This window comes from Somniosus microcephalus, unplaced genomic scaffold, assembly GCF_052327205.1.
Source record: "Somniosus microcephalus isolate GS21.2 unplaced genomic scaffold, FLI_Smic_1.0 unresolved_chr4, whole genome shotgun sequence".
Taxonomy (NCBI): domain Eukaryota; kingdom Metazoa; phylum Chordata; class Chondrichthyes; order Squaliformes; family Somniosidae; genus Somniosus; species Somniosus microcephalus.
This window is the reverse complement of record NW_028225182.1, coordinates 12,246,704-12,263,710: the sequence shown is the minus strand read 5'-3', so window position 1 is coordinate 12,263,710 and position 17,007 is coordinate 12,246,704. Positions and strand designations below refer to the sequence as shown.

The 17,007-nt window shown below is 42.7% G+C and overlaps 6 non-coding genes across 6 annotated transcripts; all 6 read right to left on the bottom strand.

Moving 5' to 3' along the window:
• Positions 1 to 3,440: 3,440 nt before the first annotated feature.
• On the bottom strand, positions 3,441 to 3,513 carry trnav-uac (transfer RNA valine (anticodon UAC)). The gene has a single exon. It is a non-coding gene; the product is annotated as a tRNA-Val (tRNA).
• A 2,262-nt stretch (positions 3,514 to 5,775) lies between these two features.
• On the bottom strand, positions 5,776 to 5,848 carry trnav-uac (transfer RNA valine (anticodon UAC)). The gene has a single exon. It is a non-coding gene; the product is annotated as a tRNA-Val (tRNA).
• A 2,252-nt stretch (positions 5,849 to 8,100) lies between these two features.
• Positions 8,101 to 8,173, bottom strand: trnav-uac (transfer RNA valine (anticodon UAC)). The gene has a single exon. It is a non-coding gene; the product is annotated as a tRNA-Val (tRNA).
• A 2,262-nt stretch (positions 8,174 to 10,435) lies between these two features.
• Positions 10,436 to 10,508, bottom strand: trnav-uac (transfer RNA valine (anticodon UAC)). Its single transcript has one exon. It is a non-coding gene; the product is annotated as a tRNA-Val (tRNA).
• A 2,262-nt stretch (positions 10,509 to 12,770) lies between these two features.
• Positions 12,771 to 12,843, bottom strand: trnav-uac (transfer RNA valine (anticodon UAC)). The gene has a single exon. It is a non-coding gene; the product is annotated as a tRNA-Val (tRNA).
• A 2,257-nt stretch (positions 12,844 to 15,100) lies between these two features.
• trnav-uac (transfer RNA valine (anticodon UAC)) lies at positions 15,101 to 15,173 on the bottom strand. Its single transcript has one exon. It is a non-coding gene; the product is annotated as a tRNA-Val (tRNA).
• Positions 15,174 to 17,007: the final 1,834 nt, after the last annotated feature.

Genomic DNA, 17,007 nt, shown 5'->3' with positions numbered 1-17,007 from the left:
TTTATATTACTTATTGAAAGGACACACAGTTGGAACGATTGAAACTGCAATTTGAATCCTGTCGCTGACACTGTGTTTTCCTATTAATCTTTATTGTTCTGCTTCCACATTCTCAATGAGAAACTTCTCAGCCTCAATTTTTAAATAAAATATGACCGCCCTCTTTAGTCAGCGACACGCGAGGGGAGATTCCCTTAATCAGCGCCAACTTTCCCCAAAACCTCCTTAAAGTCCCGCTATCTGTGTCCTATATGGGAAATATCATTGAGAATTACTTCACTCACTGTAACGCTGCCATTTCAAAGGAATAAGTCGCCTGTCAATGCGTGTTTTATTTATACTGAACCAAGCATGCAAATTATTCCAGTTTTCATATTTACTAAACTTGAATGGAGAAACGGCATTAAATTGCCTCCAGCCACTTTCGAACCGTTGATTTTCGTTTGTTAGCGGAATGCGATAACCACTACACAACGGAAATTCTCCAGCACTCGGGTGCATTGCATTGCATCGACTCCATTGGAACAGGAAGAGGCCATTCAGCCCCTCGAACCTGATGCTCCATTCAATTAGATCAGGACTGGGCTGTATCATCACTTCATTTACCCGCTTTGTTTCCGGTATCCTGAATACCCCTATCCACAAAAATCTATCGACAGTAGCAGCAATCTTGAGCCTAAACGCGCTCCTCTCCGGGATCCAGCTGGAAAAGGTTTCTTACTGACGGCCACCCTGCAGATTAATGAATTACATTTCTGAACTTCAGGTCATCAGAGATTCCAGGGATTAAAAGGGAACAAAAGATGAAATGGGCTTCACTGTGGGTCCGTTTTCTCTGCATCAAAGGTATGTGATTATTGAAGTGAAGTAAAGAACAAATGCAGAATAAGGGAAACGCCGCTGTAGCCCTATTGACAAAAGAATAATCTCACCAGACATCTCTCCCGTTTCCCAGTTCTAACGACTGGTAATTGACCTGAAAGGTTCAATCTGTATCGTTATCCACAGATACTGCCTGACCTCTTGATAATTTCCAGCATTTTCTGTTTTGAATTTCAGATTTACAGTAATTTTCTTTGGTCATTTGTAATAAACCCGCTGGTTATTCATCCATAGCAAGTTTAAACATAATGTCCCGGCCCGGACTCGAACCGAGGACCTGTGACGTGTAAAACGAACATGATAACCACTACACTGCGGAAACCGCTGTACCCATGCTTGCGACACAGGGGAACTGACCAGTGAACTCCCTCTGTGCTGATTGGTTCATCTTGAACAGCATCACTCAATATAAAGGATGAGCTCACAAAATGAGCCGCAGTGCAGTCTGGTCAACGACAGCCCTTCTTTCTTTATCAACAGAGGAAGAACAGACAAGAACGGGAGTCAGACGCCACCATATTTAATTAGAGGCACAAATACGAGTAACACATACTCCCACATCATTTCACTAAACAATTATTTCACTTGATGTAAATGTTGACTGCATTGTATCTGAAAATGAGCACCGTGTGATATTTTGTTCACCATTGATTCTATTCTCCGCGAGCAGTGAAGCAGAGTTTTTCGCAGTGTTGCGGCTGTCACTTTCACGTCAGAAGCGACAAGTACCCGGCTCGACTGCTGGCGGAAAAGTTACACTCGCCAGCAGGATTGACCAATCCTGTTAATTTTTTTAAAAGTTGCCCCAGATTTCTGCATTCATAAGCAATGAATATTTTAAGCCAGGTTCCTGAAATACAATGTGCAAAATGAAATATGGTAAACAGTTCATTACTTACAAAGGGGAAAATGCGTTATTGAAGTGTGTTTCGCCTTTCTTTCATTCTGTAAATTATGGTAATCGGTTATTTAATGGTGATTGCAAAAGATTCAACTTCAAATAGTGGCGGTAAAACGAGCGCTCCTTTGTGATTTGAACCGCGGACTTCTCGGAAATTTAAACAACCACCGAAGTGAAAATCGCACCCCGAGAACGCTGGTTCAAACCTAGCCGAGTGAGGATCTAACCATTGATAAAATAATTTGTGTGTGTGGCCATTCTTCATGATGAGAGCACCTGAGATCGAGACAGTGTCTTTGCCTTTTCGACCTGTCTTCTGAAGCGCCGCCCGGTCCCACTCCTACAGTTAATGAGCTGTTAGGACGTTAATGTATCCGGGCTGCAGGAGGCCGCCCCAGGCGCAGCAGAGGAGTCCCGGCATTAGTTCTGCGTGGAAACAATATTTGCCCCTTCTCTCTTCCTCTTCTCCATATCCATGTGCTATTATTTCTCTATTTCTACTCCCGTCTCAGTTTCCTGAATCATAACATGGTGCGGACATTTTTACAGACGCGCTTTTATATTACTTATTGAAAGGACACACCGTTGGAACGATTGAAACTCCAATTTGAATCCTGTCGCTGACCTTGTGTTTTCCTATTAATCTTTATTGTTCTGCTTCCACATTCTCAATGAGAAACTTCTCAGCCTCAATTTTTAAATAAAATATGACCGACCTCTTTAGTCCGCGACACGCGAGGGGAGATTCTCTAAATCAGCGCCAACTTTCCCCAAATCCTCCTTAAAGTCCCGCTATCTGTGTCCTATATGGGAAATATCATTGAGAATTACTTCACTCACTGTAACGCTGCCATTTGAAAGGTATAAGTCGCCTGTCAATGCGTATTTTATTTACACTGAACCAAGCATGCAAATTATTCCAATTTTCATATTTAATAAACTTGAATGGAGAAACGGCATTAAATTGCCTCCACCCACTTTCAAACCGTTGAGTTTTCGTGTGTTAGCGGAATGCGATAACCACTACACACCGGAAAAACTCCAGCACTCGGGTGCACTGCATCGACTCCATAGGAATAGGAGGAGGCCATTCAGCCCCTCGAGCCTGTTGCGCCATTCAATTAGATCAGGACTGGGCTGTATCAATACTTCATTTACCCGCTTTTTTTCCGTAACCCTTAATAACCTTATCCACAAAAATCTATCGACAGTAGCAGCAATCTTGAGCCTAAACGCGCTCCTCTCCCGGATCCAGACAGAAAAGTTTTCTTACTGACGGCCACCCTGCAGATTAATGAATTACATTTCTGAACTTCAGCGCATCAGAGATTCCAGGGATTAAAAGGGAACAAAAGATGAAATGAGCCTCACTGTGGGTCAGTTTTCGCTCACTCAAATGTATCTGATTAGTGAAGCGAAATAAAGAAAACTTAAAGAATAAGAGGGAAGCCGCTTAGCCCTATTGACAAGAGAATAATCTCACCATACATCTCTTCCGTTCCCATTTCTAACGATGGTTAATTGACCTGAAAGGTTCACTATGTATTTTTTTCCACATTACTGACTGACCTCCTGATAATTTCCAGCATTTTCCGTTTACGATTTCAGATTTACAGCAACTTTCTTTTCTCATTTGGAACAGCAAGTTTAAACATAATGCTCCCGCCCGGGCTCGAACCGGTGACCTTTCGCGTGTAAAGCGAACGTGATAACCACTACACTACGGGAACCGCTGTGCAAATACAGTCAACACAGGGGAACTGACCAGTGAACACCCTCTGTGCTGATTGGTTCACCTTAAACAGCATCACTCAATATAAAGGATGAGCTCACAAAATTAGCCGCAGTGCAGTCTGGTCAACGAATGCCCTCCTTTCGTTATCAACAGAGGAAGAACAGACATGAACGGGAGTCAAACGCCACAACATTTAATTAGAGGCACAAATACGAGTAGCACATACTTCCACATCATTTCACTAAAAAGTTATTTCACTTGATGTAAACGTTGACTGCATTGTATCTGGAAATGAGCACCGTGTGATGTTTTGTTCACTACTGATTCTATTCTCTGCGAGCAGTGACGCAAAGTTTTTCGTAGTGTAGCGGTTGTCACGTTCACGTCAGAAGCGACAAATACCCGGTTCGACTGCTGGCGGAAAAGTTACATTCGCCAGCAGTTTATGCTGTGCATTGACCAATCCTGTTAATTTTTAAAAAAGATGCCCCAGATTTCTGCTTTCATAAGCAATTAAGATTTTAAACGAGGTTCCTAAAATGCAATCTGCAAAATGAAATATGGTAAACAGTTCATTACTTACAAAGCGTAAAATGCGTTATTGAAGTGTGTTTCGCCTTTCTTTCATTCTGTAAATTATGGTAATCGGTTATTTAATGGTGATTGCAAAAGATTCAACTTCCAATAGTCGCGGCAAAACGAGCGCTCCTTTGTGATTTGAACCGCGGACTTCTCGGAAATTTAAACAACCACCGAAGTGAAAATCGAACCCCGAGAACGCTGGTTCAAACCTAGCCGAGTGAGGATCTAACCATTGATAAAAGAATTTGTGTGTGTGGCCATTCTTCATGATCAGAGCACCTGAGATCGAGACAGTGTCTTTGCCTTTTCGACCTGTCTTCTGAAGCGCCGCCCGGTCCCACTCCTACAGTTAATGAGCTGTTAGGACGTTAATGTATCCGGGCTGCAGGAGGCCGCCCCAGGCGCAGCAGAGGAGTCCCGGCATTAGTTCTGCGTGGAAACAGTATTTGCCCCTTCTCTCTTCCTCTTCTCCATATCCATGTGCTTTTATTTCTCTATTTCTACTCCCGTCTCAGTTTCCTGAATCATAACATGGTGCGGACATTTTTACAGACGCGCTTTTATATTACTTATTGAAAGGACACACAGTTGGAACGATTGAAACTCCAATTTGAATCCTGTCGCTGACCTTGTGTTTTCCTATTAATCTTTATTGTTCTGCTTCCACATTCTCAATGAGAAACTTCTCAGCCTCAATTTTGAAATAAAATATGACCGACCTCTTTAGTCCGCGACACGCGAGGGGAGATTCTCTAAATCAGCGCCAACTTTCCCCAAATCCTCCTTAAAGTCCCGCTATCTGTGTCCTATATGGGAAATATCATTGAGAATTACTTCACTCACTGTAACGCTGCCATTTGAAAGGTATAAGTCGCCTGTCAATGCGTATTTTATTTACACTGAACCAAGCATGCAAATTATTCCAATTTTCATATTTAATAAACTTGAATGGAGAAACGGCATTAAATTGCCTCCACCCACTTTCAAACCGTTGAGTTTTCGTGTGTTAGCGGAATGCGATAACCACTACACACCGGAAACACTCCAGCACTCGGGTGCACTGCATCGACTCCATAGGAATAGGAGGAGGCCATTCAGCCCCTCGAGCCTGTTGCGCCATTCAATTAGATCTGGACTGGGCTGTATCAACACTTCATTTACCCGCTTTTTTTCCGTAACCCTTAATAACCTTATCCACAAACATCTATCGACAGTAGCAGCAATCTTGAGCCTAAACGCGCTCCTCTCCCGGATCCAGACAGAAAAGTTTTCTTACTGACGGACACCCTGCAGATTAATGAATTACATTTCTGAACTTCAGGGCATCAGAGATTCCAGGGATTAAAAGGGAACAAAAGATGAAATGAGCCTCACTGTGGGTCAGTTTTCGCTCACTCAAATGTATCTGATTAGTGAAGCGAAATAAAGAAAAATTAAAGAATAAGAGGGAAGCCGCTTAGCCCTATTGACAAGAGAATAATCTCACCATACATCTCTTCCGTTCCCAGTTCTAACGATGGTTAATTAAGGTTCACTATGTATTTTTTTCCACATTACTGACTTACCTCCTGATAATTTCCAGCATTTTCCGTTTCGATTTCAGATTTACAGCAATTTTCTTTTCTCATTTGGAACAAACCCGCTGGCCTTTCATCCATAGCAAGTTTAAACATAATGCTCCCGCCCGGGCTCGAACCGGGGACTTTTCGCGTGTAAAACGAACGTGATAACCACTACACTACGGAAACCGCTGTGCAAATACGGTCAACACAGGGGAACTGACCAGTGAACACCCTCTGTGCTGATTGGTTCACCTTAAACAGCATCACTCAATATAAAGGATGAGCTCACAAAATCAGCCGCAGTGCAGTCTGGTCAACGAATGCCCTCCTTTCTTTATCAACAGAGGAAGAACAGACATGAACGGGAGTCAAACGCCACAACATTTAATTAGAGGCACAAATACGAGTAGCACATACTTCCACATCATTTCACTAAAAAGTTATTTCACTTGATGTAAACGTTGACTGCATTGTATCTGAAAATGAGCACCGTGTGATGTTTTGTTCACTACTGATTCTATTCTCTGCGAGCAGTGACGCAAAGTTTTTCGTAGTGTAGCGGTTGTCACGTTCACGTCAGAAGCGACAAATACCCGGTTCGACTGCTGGCGGAAAAGTTACATTCGCCAGCAGTTTATGCTGTGCATTGACCAATCCTGTTAATTTTTTAAAAAGATGCCCCAGATTTCTGCTTTCATAAGCAATTAAGATTTTAAACGAGGTTCCTAAAATGCAATCTGCAAAATGAAATATGGTAAACAGTTCATTACTTACAAAGCGTAAAATGCGTTATTGAAGTGTGTTTCGCCTTTCTTTCATTCTGTAAATTATGGTAATCGGTTATTTAATGGTGATTGCAAAAGATTCAACTTCCAATAGTGGCGGCAAAACGAGCGCTCCTTTGTGATTTGAACCGCGGACTTCTCGGAAATTTAAACAACCACCGAAGTGAAAATCGAACCCCGAGAACGCTGGTTCAAACCTAGCCGAGTGAGGATCTAACCATTGATAAAAGAATTTGTGTGTGTGGCCATTCTTCATGATCAGAGCACCTGAGATCGAGACAGTGTCTTTGCCTTTTCGACCTGTCTTCTGAAGCGCCGCCCGGTCCCACTCCTACAGTTAATGAGCTGTTAGGACGTTAATGTATCCGGGCTGCAGGAGGCCGCCCCAGGTGCAGCAGAGGAGTCCCGGCATTAGTTCTGCGTGGAAACAGTATTTGCCCCTTCTCTCTTCCTCTTCTCCATATCCATGTGCTTTTATTTCTCTATTTCTACTCCCGTCTCAGTTTCCTGAATCATAACATGGTGCGGACATTTTTACAGACGCGCTTTTATATTACTTATTGAAAGGACACACAGTTGGAACGATTGAAACTCCAATTTGAATCCTGTCGCTGACCTTGTGTTTTCCTATTAATCTTTATTGTTCTGCTTCCACATTCTCAATGAGAAACTTCTCAGCCTCAATTTTGAAATAAAATATGACCGACCTCTTTAGTCCGCGACACGCGAGGGGAGATTCTCTAAATCAGCGCCAACTTTCCCCAAATCCTCCTTAAAGTCCCGCTATCTGTGTCCTATATGGGAAATATCATTGAGAATTACTTCACTCACTGTAACGCTGCCATTTGAAAGGTATAAGTCGCCTGTCAATGCGTATTTTATTTACACTGAACCAAGCATGCAAATTATTCCAATTTTCATATTTAATAAACTTGAATGGAGAAACGGCATTAAATTGCCTCCACCCACTTTCAAACCGTTGAGTTTTCGTGTGTTAGCGGAATGCGATAACCACTACACACCGGAAACACTCCAGCACTCGGGTGCACTGCATCGACTCCATAGGAATAGGAGGAAGCCATTCAGCCCCTCGAGCCTGTTGCGCCATTCAATTAGATCTGGACTGGGCTGTATCAACACTTCATTTACCCGCTTTTTTTCCGTAACCCTTAATAACCTTATCCACAAAAATCTATCGACAGTAGCAGCAATCTTGAGCCTAAACGCGCTCCTCTCCCGGATCCAGACAGAAAAGTTTTCTTACTGACGGCCACCCTGCAGATTAATGAATTACATTTCTGAACTTCAGGGCATCAGAGATTCCAGGGATTAAAAGGGAACAAAAGATGAAATGAGCCTCACTGTGGGTCAGTTTTCGCTCACTCAAATGTATCTGATTAGTGAAGCGAAATAAAGAAAAATTAAAGAATAAGAGGGAAGCCGCTTAGCCCTATTGACAAGAGAATAATCTCACCATACATCTCTTCCGTTCCCAGTTCTAACGATGGTTAATTAAGGTTCACTATGTATTTTTTTCCACATTACTGACTTACCTCCTGATAATTTCCAGCATTTTCCGTTTCGATTTCAGATTTACATTTCTCATTTGGAATAAACCCGCTGGCCTTTCATCCATAGCAAGTTTAAACATAATGCTCCCGCCCGCGCTCGAACCGGGGACTTTTCGCGTGTAAAACGAACGTGATAACCACTACACTACGGGAACCGCTGGGCAAATACGGTCAACACAGGGGAACTGACCAGTGAACACCCTCTGTGCTGATTGGTTCACCTTAAACAGCATCACTCAATATAAAGGATGAGCTCACAAAATCAGCCGCAGTGCAGTCTGGTCAACGAATGCCCTCCTTTCTTTATCAACAGAGGAAGAACAGACATGAACGGGAGTCAAACGCCACAACATTTAATTACAGGCACCAATACGAGTAACACATACTTCCACATCATTTCACTAAAAAGTTATTTCACTTGATGTAAACGTTGACTGCATTGTATCTGAAAATGAGCACCGTGTGATGTTTTGTTCACTACTGATTCTATTCTCTGCGAGCAGTGACGCAAAGTTTTTCGTAGTGTAGCGGTTGTCACGTTCACGTCAGAAGCGACAAATACCCGGTTCGACTGCTGGCGGAAAAGTTACATTCGCCAGCAGTTTATGCTGTGCATTGACCAATCCTGTTAATTTTTAAAAAAGATGCCCCAGATTTCTGCTTTCATAAGCAATTAAGATTTTAAACGAGGTTCCTAAAATGCAATCTGCAAAATGAAATATGGTAAACAGTTCATTACTTACAAAGCGTAAAATGCGTTATTGAAGTGTGTTTCGCCTTTCTTTCATTCTGTAAATTATGGTAATCGGTTATTTAATGGTGATTGCAAAAGATTCAACTTCCAATAGTGGCGGCAAAACGAGCGCTCCTTTGTGATTTGAACCGCGGACTTCTCGGAAATTTAAACAACCACCGAAGTGAAAATCGAACCCCGAGAACGCTGGTTCAAACCTAGCCGAGTGAGGATCTAACCATTGATAAAAGAATTTGTGTGTGTGGCCATTCTTCATGATCAGAGCACCTGAGATCGAGACAGTGTCTTTGCCTTTTCGACCTGTCTTCTGAAGCGCCGCCCGGTCCCACTCCTACAGTTAATGAGCTGTTAGGACGTTAATGTATCCGGGCTGCAGGAGGCCGCCCCAGGTGCAGCAGAGGAGTCCCGGCATTAGTTCTGCGTGGAAACAGTATTTGCCCCTTCTCTCTTCCTCTTCTCCATATCCATGTGCTTTTATTTCTCTATTTCTACTCCCGTCTCAGTTTCCTGAATCATAACATGGTGCGGACATTTTTACAGACGCGCTTTTATATTACTTATTGAAAGGACACACAGTTGGAACGATTGAAACTCCAATTTGAATCCTGTCGCTGACCTTGTGTTTTCCTATTAATCTTTATTGTTCTGCTTCCACATTCTCAATGAGAAACTTCTCAGCCTCAATTTTGAAATAAAATATGACCGACCTCTTTAGTCCGCGACACGCGAGGGGAGATTCTCTAAATCAGCGCCAACTTTCCCCAAATCCTCCTTAAAGTCCCGCTATCTGTGTCCTATATGGGAAATATCATTGAGAATTACTTCACTCACTGTAACGCTGCCATTTGAAAGGTATAAGTCGCCTGTCAATGCGTATTTTATTTACACTGAACCAAGCATGCAAATTATTCCAATTTTCATATTTAATAAACTTGAATGGAGAAACGGCATTAAATTGCCTCCACCCACTTTCAAACCGTTGAGTTTTCGTGTGTTAGCGGAATGCGATAACCACTACACACCGGAAACACTCCAGCACTCGGGTGCACTGCATCGACTCCATAGGAATAGGAGGAAGCCATTCAGCCCCTCGAGCCTGTTGCGCCATTCAATTAGATCTGGACTGGGCTGTATCAACACTTCATTTACCCGCTTTTTTTCCGTAACCCTTAATAACCTTATCCACAAAAATCTATCGACAGTAGCAGCAATCTTGAGCCTAAACGCGCTCCTCTCCCGGATCCAGACAGAAAAGTTTTCTTACTGACGGCCACCCTGCAGATTAATGAATTACATTTCTGAACTTCAGGGCATCAGAGATTCCAGGGATTAAAAGGGAACAAAAGATGAAATGAGCCTCACTGTGGGTCAGTTTTCGCTCACTCAAATGTATCTGATTAGTGAAGCGAAATAAAGAAAAATTAAAGAATAAGAGGGAAGCCGCTTAGCCCTATTGACAAGAGAATAATCTCACCATACATCTCTTCCGTTCCCAGTTCTAACGATGGTTAATTAAGGTTCACTATGCATTTTTTTCCACATTACTGACTTACCTCCTGATAATTTCCAGCATTTTCCGTTTCGATTTCAGATTTACAGCAATTTTCTTTTCTCATTTGGAACAAACCCGCTGGCCTTTCATCCATAGCAAGTTTAAACATAATGCTCCCGCCCGGGCTCGAACCGGGGACTTTTCGCGTGTAAAACGAACGTGATAACCACTACACTACGGGAACCGCTGTGCAAATACAGTCAACACAGGGGAACTGACCAGTGAACACCCTCTGTGCTGATTGGTTCACCTTAAACAGCATCACTCAATATAAAGGATGAGCTCACAAAATCAGCCGCAGTGCAGTCTGGTCAACGAATGCCCTCCTTTCTTTATCAACAGAGGAAGAACAGACATGAACGGGAGTCAAACGCCACAACATTTAATTAGAGGCACAAATACGAGTAACACATACTTCCACATCATTTCACTAAAAAGTTATTTCACTTGATGTAAACGTTGACTGCATTGTATCTGAAAATGAGCACCGTGTGATGTTTTGTTCACTACTGATTCTATTCTCTGCGAGCAGTGACGCAAAGTTTTTCGTAGTGTAGCGGTTGTCACGTTCACGTCAGAAGCGACAAATACCCGGTTCGACTGCTGGCGGAAAAGTTACATTCGCCAGCAGTTTATGCTGTGCATTGACCAATCCTGTTAATTTTTAAAAAAGATGCCCCAGATTTCTGCTTTCATAAGCAATTAAGATTTTAAACGAGGTTCCTAAAATGCAATCTGCAAAATGAAATATGGTAAACAGTTCATTACTTACAAAGCGTAAAATGCGTTATTGAAGTGTGTTTCGCCTTTCTTTCATTCTGTAAATTATGGTAATCGGTTATTTAATGGTGATTGCAAAAGATTCAACTTCCAATAGTGGCGGCAAAACGAGCGCTCCTTTGTGATTTGAACCGCGGACTTCTCGGAAATTTAAACAACCACCGAAGTGAAAATCGAACCCCGAGAACGCTGGTTCAAACCTAGCCGAGTGAGGATCTAAACATTGATAAAAGAATTTGTGTGTGTGGCCATTCTTCATGATCAGAGCACCTGAGATCGAGACAGTGTCTTTGCCTTTTCGACCTGTCTTCTGAAGCGCCGCCCGGTCCCACTCCTACAGTTAATGAGCTGTTAGGACGTTAATGTATCCGGGCTGCAGGAGGCCGCCCCAGGTGCAGCAGAGGAGTCCCGTCATTAGTTCTGCGTGGAAACAGTATTTGCCCCTTCTCTCTTCCTCTTCTCCATATCCATGTGCTTTTATTTCTCTATTTCTACTCCCGTCTCAGTTTCCTGAATCATAACATGGTGCGGACATTTTTACAGACGCGCTTTTATATTACTTATTGAAAGGACACACAGTTGGAACGATTGAAACTCCAATTTGAATCCTGTCGCTGACCTTGTGTTTTCCTATTAATCTTTATTGTTCTGCTTCCACATTCTCAATGAGAAACTTCTCAGCCTCAATTTTGAAATAAAATATGACCGACCTCTTTAGTCCGCGACACGCGAGGGGAGATTCTCTAAATCAGCGCCAACTTTCCCCAAATCCTCCTTAAAGTCCCGCTATCTGTGTCCTATATGGGAAATATCATTGAGAATTACTTCACTCACTGTAACGCTGCCATTTGAAAGGTATAAGTCGCCTGTCAATGCGTATTTTATTTACACTGAACCAAGCATGCAAATTATTCCAATTTTCATATTTAATAAACTTGAATGGAGAAACGGCATTAAATTGCCTCCACCCACTTTCAAACCGTTGAGTTTTCGTGTGTTAGCGGAATGCGATAACCACTACACACCGGAAACACTCCAGCACTCGGGTGCACTGCATCGACTCCATAGGAATAGGAGGAGGCCATTCAGCACCTCGAGCCTGTTGCGCCATTCAATTAGATCTGGACTGGGCTGTATCAACACTTCATTTACCCGCTTTTTTTCCGTAACCCTTAATAACCTTATCCACAAAAATCTATCGACAGTAGCAGCAATCTTGAGCCTAAACGCGCTCCTCTCCCGGATCCAGACAGAAAAGTTTTCTTACTGACGGCCACCCTGCAGATTAATGAATTACATTTCTGAACTTCAGGGCATCAGAGATTCCAGGGATTAAAAGGGAACAAAAGATGAAATGAGCCTCACTGTGGGTCAGTTTTCGCTCACTCAAATGTATCTGATTAGTGAAGCGAAATAAAGAAAAATTAAAGAATAAGAGGGAAGCCGCTTAGCCTTATTGACAAGAGAATAATCTCAACATACATCTCTTCCGTTCCCAGTTCTAACGATGGTTAATTAAGGTTCACTATGTATTTTTTTCCACATTACTGACTTACCTCCTGATAATTTCCAGCATTTTCCGTTTCGATTTCAGATTTACAGCAATTTTCTTTTCTCATTTGGAATAAACCCGCTGGCCTTTCATCCATAGCAAGTTTAAACATAATGCTCCCGCCCGCGCTCGAACCGGGGACTTTTCGCGTGTAAAACGAACGTGATAACCACTACACTACGGGAACCGCTGTGCAAATACAGTCAACACAGGGGAACTGACCAGTGAACACCCTCTGTGCTGATTGGTTCACCTTAAACAGCATCACTCAATATAAAGGATGAGCTCACAAAATCAGCCGCAGTGCAGTCTGGTCAACGAATGCCCTCCTTTCTTTATCAACAGAGGAAGAACAGACATGAACGGGAGTCAAACGCCACAACATTTAATTAGAGGCACAAATACGAGTAGCACATACTTCCACATCATTTCACTAAAAAGTTATTTCACTTGATGTAAACGTTGACTGCATTGTATCTGAAAATGAGCACCGTGTGATGTTTTGTTCACTACTGATTCTATTCTCTGCGAGCAGTGACGCAGAGTTTTTCGTAGTGTAGCGGTTGTCACGTTCACGTCAGAAGCGACAAATACCCGGTTCGACTGCTGGCGGAAAAGTTACATTCGCCAGCAGTTTATGCTGTGCATTGACCAATCCTGTTAATTTTTAAAAAAGATGCCCCAGATTTCTGCTTTCATAAGCAATTAAGATTTTAAACGAGGTTCCTAAAATGCAATCTGCAAAATGAAATATGGTAAACAGTTCATTACTTACAAAGCGTAAAATGCGTTATTGAAGTGTGTTTCGCCTTTCTTTCATTCTGTAAATTATGGTAATCGGTTATTTAATGGTGATTGCAAAAGATTCAACTTCCAATAGTGGCGGCAAAACGAGCGCTCCTTTGTGATTTGAACCGCGGACTTCTCGGAAATTTAAACAACCACCGAAGTGAAAATCGGACCCCGAGAACGCTGGTTCAAACCTAGCCGAGTGAGGATCTAACCATTGATAAAAGAATTTGTGTGTGTGGCCATTCTTCATGATCAGAGCACCTGAGATCGAGACAGTGTCTTTGCCTTTTCGACCTGTCTTCTGAAGCGCCGCCCGGTCCCACTCCTACAGTTAATGAGCTGTTAGGACGTTAATGTATCCGGGCTGCAGGAGGCCGCCCCAGGCGCAGCAGAGGAGTCCCGGCATTAGTTCTGCGTGGAAACAGTATTTGCCCCTTCTCTCTTCCTCTTCTCCATATCCATGTGCTTTTATTTCTCTATTTCTACTCCCGTCTCAGTTTCCTGAATCATAACATGGTGCGGACATTTTTACAGACGCGCTTTTATATTACTTATTGAAAGGACACACAGTTGGAACGATTGAAACTCCAATTTGAATCCTGTCGCTGACCTTGTGTTTTCCTATTAATCTTTATTGTTCTGCTTCCACATTCTCAATGAGAAACTTCTCAGCCTCAATTTTGAAATAAAATATGACCGACCTCTTTAGTCCGCGACACGCGAGGGGAGATTCTCTAAATCAGCGCCAACTTTCCCCAAATCCTCCTTAAAGTCCCGCTATCTGTGTCCTATATGGGAAATATCATTGAGAATTACTTCACTCACTGTAACGCTGCCATTTGAAAGGTATAAGTCGCCTGTCAATGCGTATTTTATTTACACTGAACCAAGCATGCAAATTATTCCAATTTTCATATTTAATAAACTTGAATGGAGAAACGGCATTAAATTGCCTCCACCCACTTCAAACCGTTGAGTTTTCGTGTGTTAGCGGAATGCGATAACCACTACACACCGGAAACACTCCAGCACTCGGATGCACTGAATCGACTCCATAGGAATAGGCCATTCAGCCCCTCGAGCCTGTTGCGCCATTCAATTAGATCAGGACTGGGCTGTATCAACACTTCATTTACCCGCTTTTTTTCCGTAACCCTTAATAACCTTATCCACAAAAATCTATCGACAGTAGCAGCAATCTTGAGCCTAAACGCACTCCTCTCCCGGATCCAGACAGAAAAGTTTTCTTACTAACGGCCACCCTGCAGATTAATGAATTACATTTCTGAACTTCAGGGCATCAGAGATTCCAGGGATTAAAAGGGAACAAAAGATGAAATGAGCCTCACTGTGGGTCAGTTTTCGCTCACTCAAATGTATCTGATTAGTGAAGCTAAATAAAGATAAATTAAAGAATAAGAGGGAAGCCGCTTAGCCCTATTGACAAGAGAATAATCTCACCATACATCTCTTCCGTTCCCAGTTCTAACGATGGTTAATTAAGGTTCACTATGTATTTTTTTCCACATTACTGACTTACCTCCTGATAATTTCCAGCATTTTCCGTTTCGATTTCAGGTTTACAGCAATTTTCTTTTCTCATTTGGAACAAACCCGCTGGCCTTTCATCCACAGCAAGTTTAAACATAATATGCTCCCGCCCGGGCTCGAACCGGGGACCTTTCGCGTGTAAAGCGAACGTGATAACCACTACACTACGGGAACCGCTGTGCAAATACGGTCAACACAGGGGAACTGACCAGTGACCACCCTCTGTGCTGATTGGTTCACCTTAAACAGCATCACTCAATATAAAGGATGAGCTCACAAAATCAGCCGCAGTGCAGTCTGGTCAACGAATGCCCTCCTTTCTTTATCAACAGAGGAAGAACAGACATGAACGGGAGTCAAACGCCACAACATTTAATTAGAGGCACCAATACGAGTAACACATACTTCCACATCATTTCACTAAAAAGTTATTTCACTTGATGTAAACGTTGACTGCATTGTATCTGAAAATGAGCACCGTGTGATGTTTTGTTCACTACTGATTCTATTCTCTGCGAGCAGTGACGCAGAGTTTTTCGTAGTGTAGCGGTTGTCACGTTCACGTCAGAAGCGACCAATACCCGGTTCGACTGCTGGCGGAAAAGTTACATTCGCCAGCAGTTTATGCTGTGCATTGACCAATCCTGTTAATTTTTAAAAAAGATGCCCTAGATTTCTGCTTTCATAAGCAATTAAGATTTTAAACGAGGTTCCTAAAATGCAATCTGCAAAATGAAATATGGTAAACAGTTCATTACTTACAAAGCGTAAAATGCGTTATTGAAGTGTGTTTCGCCTTTCTTTCATTCTGTAAATTATGGTAATCGGTTATTTAATGGTGATTGCAAAAGATTCAACTTCCAATAGTGGCGGCAAAACGAGCGCTCCTTTGTGATTTGAACCGCGGACTTCTCGGAAATTTAAACAACCACCGAAGTGAAAATCGGACCCCGAGAACGCTGGTTCAAACCTAGCCGAGTGAGGATCTAACCATTGATAAAAGAATTTGTGTGTGGCTATTCTTCATGATCAGAGCACCTGAGATCGAGACAGTGTCTTTGCCTTTTCGACCTGTCTTCTGAAGCGCCGCCCGGTCCCACTCCTGCAGTTAATGAGCTGTTAGGACGTTAATGTATCCGGGCTGCAGGAGGCCGCCCCAGGCGCAGTAGAGGAGTCCCGGCATTAGTTCTGCGTGGAAACAGTATTTGCCCCTTCTCTCTTCCTCTTCTCCATATCCATGTGCTTTTATTTCTCTATTTCTACTCCCGTCTCAGTTTCCTGAATCATAACATGGTGCGGACATTTTTACAGACGCGCTTTTATATTACTTATTGAAAGGATACACAGCTGGAACGATTGAAACTCCAATTTGAATCCTGTCGCTGACCTTGTGTTTTCCTATTAATCTTTATTGTTCTGCTTCCACATTCTCAGTGAGAAACTTCTCAGCCTCAATTTTTAAATAAAATATGACCGACCTCTTTAGTCCGCGACACGCGAGGGGAGATTCTCTAAATCAGCGCCAACTTTCCCCAAATCCTCCTTAAAGTCCCGCTATCTGTGTCCTATATGGGAAATATCATTGAGAATTACTTCACTCACTGTAACGCTGCCATTTGAAAGGTATAAGTCGCCTGTCAATGCGAATTTTATGTACACTGAACCAAGCATGCAAATTATTCCAATTTTCATATTTAATAAACTTGAATGGAGAAACGGCATTAAATTGCCTCCACCCACTTTCAAACCGTTGAGTTTTCGTGTGTTAGCGGAATGCGATAACCACTGCACACCGGAAACACTCCAGCACTCGGGTGCACTGCATCGACTCCATAGGAAGAGGCCATTCAGCCCCTCGAGCCTGTTGCGCCATTCAATTAGATCAGGACTGGGCTGTATCAACACTTCATTTACCCGCTTTTTTTCCGTAACCCTTAATAAACTTATCCACAAAAATCTATCGACAGTAGCAGCAATCTTGAGCCTAAACGCACTCCTCTCCCGGATC